We start from the raw sequence: 10,349 nt of genomic DNA, 5'->3' as shown, positions 1-10,349 counted from the left end.
ACATAAGACATAAAGGCAGTGCTTGCCGCTGACTTAACACTCACATCTTAGATATGGTAGAAAAGGTTCCTTTCATTTCTAGTCTGCCCTTGGAAAAGCCAAGATATAGTCTGTGACTTGACATCATCTACTTCTGCAGGAAAGGGCACGGTATATTCTATATTCTACCTTAATTCTGCCCTGCAAAGCAGAGCACTGAAAAGTCCACAGACGGCTCCAGTATTTTTGGAAAGGCCAGAAAGAAAACAGGCAGAATTAGTGATGGAAAGCAGAGGACAGATAACTTTTTAACTCATCTTCATCTTTGCTGGTGCTGTTTATTGAGATGCTGAGATCATAGTGGCCATTTGTAAATAATCTAATGGCGCAAACCTCAGAAGAGAAGATTTTCAGTCAGATATTAACAGACATTGTTAGTGTGAGCATGATCTCCCCTCCATCAGGAGTCAGAAGAGTGGAGGTGGGAGGGCAGCATGAGACAGGATGATGGAGAGTATGAGAGAAAAGCAGGAACATGAATTTTGCCAACTCCAGACTACTCCAAATGCTACCAGAAGCCTATTTCAGGGATATTTTTTGTTGCCATGCCTTGCTTTGAGTCTCTGTACCAGGAACTGGAAAGGGTGTTTACTGCACTTGAGATAAAGTTAACGCACCTTATGTCCATGTCTTCATGGCACCGTTGGCCAAACTCTTCCTGAATTTCAGCTCTGACCTCCTCAACCACACAGAAAAGCCGCAGGCTTGGCCTGGAGGTGCTGCAAGGCTGGGCTACTTCACATGGCTGGGGAATGAGCCCCAGGGGCTGGGGCTTGCTTTTATTTGAGCTGGCTCACATCAGCTCTGCAAAGAACACCCCAGGCCAGTGTTGAGGGACCTCCACCACCTTCCCAGCTCCTCCACAACTGAGGCAACTTCCAAAAAGTTCTAGAGCATCTCAAAGTAAAGGATGAGGAGGGATGACCTGGACGTGTAGAGACTGAAGAACAGTCTCTGTAGGTGCAGGAACTGAAGAACAAATCAATCTGGAAAAGGTGTAGGTGTAGAGGAAGGCCACCCAGCCGCTCAGCCCTAGCTCTGCTCACCCAGACGCCTCTCTAGCGATGTCAACACGGAGATATGACCCAGGAAACTTCAGTGAAAAGCTGCAGGTAGTGAATGGTACAATGCACAGCCATTGTCCTCAGACACCACAGGGCCAAAGCTACCACCACAGGCGACTGTTTCTCCCCTTCTATTTAACAGAGCAATGACTTGCATGAACATTGGCTTTGGAGTACGTGCTTGGCAACCCCGGTAGATAAACAGACAGCATTTCCATGGAATACCATAAGGTTCTGAAAGAAATACATTTAAGTTATTTTCGCAATATTATTAAATCCAGGAGTGAATATTTTGAATATGGTATAATTCATTTTCCTAAGAATGAGCCAAGAGCAACACTGGGTTTTGCTTGGAAACTGATAGCAGTGTGGGGGAAGCGCCACCGCGCTGCCATCCCTGCCTCACCATTCCCTCTGGGACACGAGTGAGACCCCCACATGCCTCCCCTGATGTCCCCAACTCTACCCTCCTCCATCAGCATGCCTCGAAACATGGTTCTCATCAGTTCGTCCCTCACCTGCTACACAGGTGAGCCCAAACCCCTCCTGTCAATGCTGGCGTGACTCTGCTCCCCTCACTCAAGAGAGTCCCAAAGCTGAGCATTGATGAATACATTGAGAGGGCAAATGCACAGCTCTAAAAAGGCCAGGCAGGAGTATGTCAGCAGCCTGCAGATGGGACTCGGGGCCAAAGAAGAAGTGGGAGGACAGTGAGATCTGGGTGGCTCGTGCTATTGAAACTGGCCAGCAGACACAAGCAGGAGATAGGTGGACTGCGTAGGTACAGAAGAACCAGCCCTGAACACAGATCAACTCGTCCCGGTCTCCAGCAGCTCCACCCTAAAAGCAGAGCCCAATCCCATTCCCATGCATCAGGACCCCAGTCTTTTACTCCCTCTTATCCTCTCTGCCTGCTGCCCACCCCAAACCCTCCTATTGCATGTTCATATGCAAGTCCTAGGGCTAGCTTAAGCTGCTGCGGTCACCTAAATCAATAGGCCCTTCTCACCCTGCAGCACATCGGAAGGCAAGTTAGCCACCCTGCACAAGTCACTGGAAAATCGTGGACCACCTGGAGAACATCTCTTTTCCCTAAATCCCTGCTTGTGAATCTCCCCACAAGTAGGACAGAGCTAGAGCCACAGGAGAGCCCTGTGTCCCACATCCTGGCTCATGCATGTAGCCCATGTCTCGCCGTGCTGCGGGCACACCGTGGAGGCTGCTCCCTCCTGCCGTTTCCCTCTGGCAGCACGAGCTCCGGTTCCTAATGCATCCAAATGTGACCCTGCCATGGATTTCACCCACCCCATTAAGATTCAATTTGCTCTGCTTCCTACTGCAATATCTGCAGAAATAAAACTCACAGCTGAGACCTGAAGCCCAGACACAGGGCCAGGAGTAAGGTGAAACACATTAGACTCCATTTAACCTACGGCTCGTAGAGCCCGTGGGAACTGCAGGCTGCATGCCTGCTCAGCACCCACAGGACCAGCTATGTTCCCTCTCAGAAGACATCAGGGTCTCTTGAACCCACCTGCACCCACTGTCAAACACAAATGTCTGCAACAGGCAGAACTGCCAGGTCTCCCAACCTTTCCCCTCAGACAGGGAAGAGGCACACCTTGGTTAGTCTGAGCATCCCACCCCCATCCTTGTTCGCTTTGGCTGTGGCTGGCACACCTCACCACCCTCTCCTCCTGCTGTGGTTGGATTCTCACTGCTCCATCAGCATTCCCACTTATCCCCCTCCTCCCTCACTTTCTGTGCATTCTCCTGCCCCAGGCCTCACTGAGTCTGTCTCTACCTGGATCCTTTTATGGCCTGGGATCCACAGCCCTGACACACTCATTGCCCAGCAGCTCCAGCATCCAGCTCACTCGTGCCTGAAATTCATCCAGGAACATGCCCAGTACCACAAGTTGCATCTAAGTCAAAGGACAAGCAGGGATTCAAGGCAGGGTGGGCTATGGGCTGCTGGACCTCAGTTCCCCAAAGCCATGGCAGCATTTGTCAACATCACATCTGAAGGTGACGCTGGGGATTGTTCAACAAAGCAGGATCTGAACAGGAGACGTTGGGTGAACAGCCTCAGAAGACAGGGACTCATTGGTCTTCACTCCAACTTTTGGGAATGAGAATAGTTAAACGTGAAAAAGCTACGCCATGGTTTTCCTTCCACATCTTCCACAAAAAGCAGTCCCATCAGAACAGGGCTGCCAGGGACAGGAGCGTCTTGGGACTGTGGCACAGCCTCCTCCTTGCCAACTACGCCAAAGGACGGTCCTGTCCTCCTCCACCCCTGCTCTCTGCTGTGGGATGGACTAGGAAGGAACTAAACATCCTGCACGGAGAAAGAAAAGCAAATAAAATGCAATAAACATACAAAAAGGAAAAAAAAAGCAAACAGAACTCATCTCTGAATTAATTTCCATTTTATTTATAGGTCATCACGTGGTAGTTGTCTTTTTAAGCCATTTAATTAATCACTCCACAAGTCACAAAGGGAACAGCTACTTAGAGCATGTATGCCCAACTTCCCTCTTCCCAAAATGCACTCCAGCTTGAGTTGAAGGACTGTCTGCAAGTTAATTAATTATTTGCTATTATCTAAGCCAGTACTTGGCGCTCTAAATCTTTCAGGAACACCAAGTCGTGGGGCAGTAATGCTCTCTGGGGCTGAAAGGAATAAAAAAAACAAACAACGACCTATGCTAGAGACAAGGAGAGACAAAAGGGTTTGAAGGATTCAGAGAGGGAGAAAGGGAGGTCAGCACCCGACTGAACCTGTTGCGAGGTCCCTAGGGTGGTCCTGCTGGGAAAGCACAGTGTTATATTGCATGATGCAAGATGCAGATCTTCCTAATCAGAAGATTTCTGGCTTACCTAATTTGATGGTAACCCTACAGAGACCTACATCAATACGTCACAAAACTTTTGTTGAACGCTTTGCAAAGACAAATATTCCTCAGTTCAGAAATGCCAGAATTACTGTTTCTAGTGGAAACCTGATTCATTCCTCTCAAATCATGTATTTATCGTATAATCACTCGCTTGACCACACACCATCTGGCTATCAAACCACCAGGACACCTGAAAAGCACACTGAGCACTGCTGACTTATTGAGTGACTAACAGTACTGTAACTCCGTTCCCCAGCTACCCATCCACACCTTACAGTGTTCGAGCCCTGCTCCAATCTGGAGTCATCCCGAAAACCAACGTGTGGGAGTGGGAGGAGGAGAGATTTCTGCTAGAAGTTCTGCAAAGTTTCACAGAGGAGGTCCTGAGATCCAGCACTCCAAAAAAACCTCCCATCTCCATGAACTGTAACTGGGGGGTGGGGAAGTCCTGAATAAAATAGAAGGAAAAAAAAAAAGGACAAAAACAAAAATTGGTGGCTTTGACTTCACAGAGTTGAAGGGATGGGATCCCCTGGGGATCCCCTATGGAGCTGTACGAAGAGCAAATTTAGAAATATTTCTGAAGCTACTGCACTCCAAAAAAAAAAACAAACATATGAGCCGCTCATTCCCGTTTCCTCCGAAGCTCCCAGAGCACAGCATGGGAGCGGCGCAGCACAGGGCTGCAAAAGCCATTCCGAGCAGCACAGCAGCTCTGAGCCTCCTCCTCAGAACTCTGGGCACCTCGCTGCTCCCACAGCCCAGGAGGAGCCCAGCACAGCACAGCTGGGAGCAGACGAGCAAGGGTCTGGGTGAGAACCTGGCCCGAACCCCACCAACGCTGGTGCACGTGAAGGTGATGCTGTCAGAGACCTCTCCAAAGCAGCTTGGGCTGTGCCCTGCAGTTACGACACCAACCACGCAGGCATCATTCCTGTGTCTCACCATGCAAGTCACCTTCTGGGAAAAACCAGGCTAACACTGTTCTTCACTAAACTGCTATTACACTTAAAGCTCACACTTTACCTGAATCCAAATTAAGCTCCTCACAAGTTTTATCCCACTGTCACTCCCACTTCTCCTCCCTCCCGCGGCCAGTGACTCCACTCCAGCACCCACCAGCAGAGCCACAGGGACAGGGGGCTGCAGGGGAGGGATGCAGGGAGGGACTGACACATCCCCCCCTGGGCTGGGGCCCTGCCATTAACGTTCCCATGGCTGATGGCACAGGGAGCACTGCCGCAGTCAGCTCCGTATGGCAAATCCATCACTGTCCAGTTGGGCAAGTCAGTAATGAAGTTAAAAGCAAACACTGCCATGGATGGTGCCCCACCAGCAGCGGAGATGTGACAGCAAAACCGCTTGTCAGCAGCTCACCCATTTCATGTCCCAGGCACCCATCTCCATTGAAGAAGAAGGGGGTGTCAAGTGCCACCCTTCTGCATTAGAGGGCCCAGGGAGCAGAGAAGCGGGTGCAGCTCTGGGGTACCCTTGAGTCCCAGCAACCTTCAAACTGTTTCATCACCAAACAGCACGTTTCCCTCAGCAGAGTCCACCAGAAAGCCAAGACACCTGGTGCAGAGGCCGTGGCATTTCAATAGGTCAGAGGCTGGGTAAATCAGCAGCACTGCTGCAAGTCTGCTACAGACAAATGAATCAGCGGAACAGATAAGCAGCTCCTGAAGCATCTACCCACAATGTACAGAAAGAAAATACCTAATTTCAGGCTTGTGGCAGATGCTGGAGGGTTTGTGTTGCTAAAAATAAAATAAAATTAAAAATAAATTTTTAAAAAAATCTCAACACACCTACACATAATAGACAGCTTTCTAGGACAAGGAAATCCTGCAATAGCTGGAAGAAAACCAGTCGCGGTTCTCAACTGCATCTGAGATAAGGAAACAGAACATGGTCCAACACAACGGCTCTAAAAGGTCAGCTTCCCAAAACTAGAAAGATACAGAAGTAACTGGGGGAAAACACCTAGATATAAGAAAATGGAACCATGCTTACTGGGAGATGTTTAAAGACGCCTTAGTAGAAGCCTCCTCTGCCCCGCAAAGAGCAATACTATATTAAAAATAAAGTTTATTTTGTTTAAAATGAGAAATTTTTCGGACAAGAGCCAAATTAAGAAATCAATAAAACATGTAACAAATAGAAAATGCACTATAAAATCAGTAGCTGGAAATAAACACATTTTATAAAGAAACCTAAAAGATACCACGAAACTAATGGCGATAGGTATGGCAGAAAAAAGGCAACAATCGATGAGTAAAATTGGCCTGATGCTAAAAAGTACAGTGACATTATCCTGATATAGAATATGTAGAACATACTAGCATTTCTTTGTATTGTTACAGATAAGGATGACTTATATCTCCATTATAACAAAATCCTCTGAATTCCAGTAGCAAGTTGGGAAGATCCCCACCACTCTCAACCGTTTCTCACATCTGGAACTCGAAAAACTGCACATCAGGGTGCATAACGGAGCTCAGCAAAGCCCTAACATTGACTTTGAAATAAAACAACCAACAGAAACATGTCCCAGGCCAGCCAGGAAGTTCCAGAGGTCTTGGAACAATAAATAGAAAACCCCATTCTAGCAAACAAAAACTTAGGACTGTGCCAATATTTTCCGACGGCAAATGGCCTGGCCCAGGAAGCGTGGGCTTGTTACCACGCCTGCGGTCCCTGGCATACGCAGGGAGCGGCCAGGATTTGGAGGTAGAAACACAATCAGTGCCAGTCAACAGTTTTCTGGTCAGAGGGCTTGTCAAACTCATCCAGTGTTTCTTCTAAGAGGACACATTTGGCTGACAAAGGTAACCGTGTTGACATAATTCATGCAGACTTGCGTGTGACGCTTGACTTTGGCTGGGGTGACAGTCTAAGAACAAAATCCCCAGTGCTATGCAAACATCAGTGGATAGTGCACATCCGGAGGATTAAAAGCCAGTTGAGCCCAGTGACCTCATTAGAGTTATACCTGTGCTGCCTGCCCCCACAGAGGTTTCGGCTCCCTGGAGAGACAGCAAGGGAGGAGGACCCACGGGGCAGCAGAAATCGCTCTCTGCATTAAAAGCTCCAGGCAGCGCTGGTGGGAGCTGCGGGGTTTTGGGGAATGCACATTTTGGCTGCAGGAATGAGGCTGCAGCAAGTTCAGGAGAGCCGGAGATGGGTATTTCCAGAGCCTTTGCCCAAAAAGCACGCTTACTAGAAAACACTGGCTGGTTTTCGTGCAGATTTTCACAGTTGTAAAGCTAGCAGAACTCACCGATGAAGAGCTGTAGCTTTAGCCATGGTTGACCAGCCTTTGGTTGGTCATAATCCTGCACATGCCACGTTAACACGTGGCTCACTCATCTTATTTCCTTCCATGGGTCCTAATCTGTGCTCAGCGCTCTGAGTGCCTTTCAGTACCACCACAGGGTGCACCAACACCCACGCGGCATACGTTACACCTTCCCAAAGGGAAAGTGGAGTGATTTCTCCTGGAAGGTTTCACAGGTCATGTCCTTTGCTTTGAAACTCCAGCAGTGTAGGGACAGCAGGCTGGCCAGGTTTGGGAAAGCTTTCAGCTACCAAAAAAGTTCAGCCCTTCTAACCTGCCTCCCATAAAGACATACAGACATCTCTCTTGCCAGAGTAGCAGTTATTCTCCATGTCCTTCACCTTCTACCATTGAAATGCGCCATGGACATATGGACCAAATCCCGGAGCTTTCTTTGAAGCTCTTGAACCGGTAGCTGGATGTTACTGCAGGACAGCTGACTGTCAGCAGCTCTCCAGCATGACTGACTGAACGACCAAATGCGGACGTGAACTGTCAACCACCACTGAAACCTGGGGCTTTCACTGGCTCTGCACTTCCTCTGCCCAACCACAGGCATCTTTCCCTTCCTTCTGCTCATTCAGCTCCAAGCAGCCGCTCTGCGCCATGAGCTGGTGCTCTCCAGGCAGTTGGCCAGACCAGCGGAGGGACCTTGCGAGACCCTGCCAGCAGCCACACATGTCCTCTCTGCCTGCTGTAGCTACACTTGACAAGTACTGCAGAGAGGTCCAGGGAGATGAACCAAAAACCCCAGCCCCACAAGACTGATTGCCCACTACAGCCACTGGAGCAGTGCCTGTTTCACATCCCAGCCTGAGCCCAGCAATACAGCTTTAGCTCCATCCAGACAACCTGGTAGCTGGGCTCTTGCCAGCTTCCCTACGAGCTTCCTCCAGAAACGGAGGGCTTGGTGCTTCCACGATTTGGCAAGAGCTGACACATCATTTCATATATTGGACTGGCTGGCCATTAGTCTGGTTTGAATATGAGCAGAGAAACTCTTTGTCCAAAGGACTTCAACCTGGCTGCTGTGCTTCGGCCGAGCCCCCTTCATTCATGGTGCTGCTCACGTGTCAGGAGCACGAACTGAGCCGAGACTCCCGAGTTCTGCACCCAGGAAGGCAGACAGCCTGCTTGCCTCCCTACATGCAGAGATGCAGGATGCTGCCTGAACATCCTAAACACACACAATCTTTTCAGCAAAACAAGATGACAACAGTCAGATGCTGGTTAGATGTTTTACCTTACTGAACTTCAGACCATCACCGTCAGTCTGACCACCTATTGAACCCCTCCAGTGACTTGGCAAAAGCACTCCCAGTTTAGGCTGCTGACTGAAGAAGGAACGATGCTCAGGTCAACAAAGCAGGATGTGTCTCCTGACATCTACCACCACTTTGTAGCATGTACTAATGAATCCCTCACTAATCAGCTGGAGACCGGTGTGCAGCAAGAGTCACCTCCTCTGAAACCAGGGAGGTTAACAGAGACTTCACTTGTGCTGGTTTTACTCACACATCCCAATAGCCTGTATGCAGAGCAGACAGCAGGCTACTGACAAGGATTACGCTCTGGAAAACATCTCCATGGTCACTTCAAGAGAAAGCTGTTCTTTTGCACTTTCCTAGGAACTTTACCTCAACCCACAGCAGAGGCAGTGAAGCGCATTCCAGCGACTAACAATTTGAAAGCCGATAAAAGCAGCTAAATAGTTTCAAATCTGCTTGCTGACTAACCAGCCAGATAACATAAACCACTGGTTATCCAGGGGAGAAGGGAGGAGTGTCTCCATTTTTCTCTCCCAGAATCACTGGTCACAGGCTCACTGTAGTCACATTTTAAAGCAAAAGCGAACAGAAAATACCTTTCCCAACAGTACTAAAGTTCTCGTACTGCACAGCATGTTCATGTATGGTAGAGACCATGGGCCATGTTTCATGTACCAGTTAGAGAGCAACTCGCTAGTTGAGGTCACTGCATCAAGCCAATAGCCATTTGTGTGCTATCAGTAATGAACAGAACAAATGTCGTAACTGGAGGAAGGGAGGGGTGTCCTCTCAATCTTGGGTATCAGCTTCTGTTACTGAACTCCGCTGGGTTACTGTGTATTTACAGAAGATTAAAAGAGAAAGATCAGCATCTCCAAAACGCTTACAACTTTGTCTTACGCATTATAAATAGCGGAGATATTTCATTAAAGTCACTTTACAAGCTATGAGACTAAAGATCATTTTATGTCTTTCGCTGTAAAAGCTGACAGTGTAGTCCTTAACGAAACACACTCTACAGTACATTTTAAGCAGCACTACACAGACTACTTGAAACTCCTTACAGAGAAGTCTATGCCCAGCATTTTTTCTCTAAAGTAACAAAACTTTGACAGCAAAAAAACCCAACCCAATTACACCCTCAAAAACAGCTTTCTGAAAAACAGTTATATCAATATCAACTTAATTTTCCTAGATTAAGTCATTGGGGAGGTCAATACGTAAGGCTGCAAAGCAGACTTTCAAATTACCCACAGAAAAGACATGGGAAACCTTTGCTCTGCTCTCAGCGAGTCATCCAAAGCACAGCAGCCTTAAGGCGAAAATACGAAACACGTGCAAGGCTGGGACATAAAAGCAAGTGGTCAGCGTTTTAACAGGCTCGTCTGGAAAAAAAAAAAAAAAAAAAAAAAAAGGAGCAGTTTTCCTCTGCCCCTGGCTCTGGCACCTGGGGTTCCCCTTTCCAGCGCCTGCTTCCCTGGCTCCGCTTGAAGGAATCCGGGTTTCACCTGAGTCGCGCCGTGAGTTCAGGCTCCTCGCTTTGCCTCTGGGAGACAGGAGGTCCGAGAAGTTGGAGGACAGGAGCAGCGGTACGAGACGGCGAGTCAGGAACCTCCGCGGCACCTCGGCTCACCGGAGAGACGAGACGAGCGGGGGCTACTGCGGCTCACCGGCAGCTCGCCACCCCTTCCCCCGGGGCTCCCGAGGCGGAGATGCCCTTTGCCGCTCCGGTGCTAAGGAG

The sequence above is a fragment of the Mesitornis unicolor genome, unplaced genomic scaffold (assembly GCF_000695765.1).
Source record: "Mesitornis unicolor isolate BGI_N332 unplaced genomic scaffold, ASM69576v1 scaffold1879, whole genome shotgun sequence".
NCBI lineage: Eukaryota > Metazoa > Chordata > Aves > Mesitornithiformes > Mesitornithidae > Mesitornis > Mesitornis unicolor.
Note: the sequence above shows the minus strand (reverse complement) of the source record.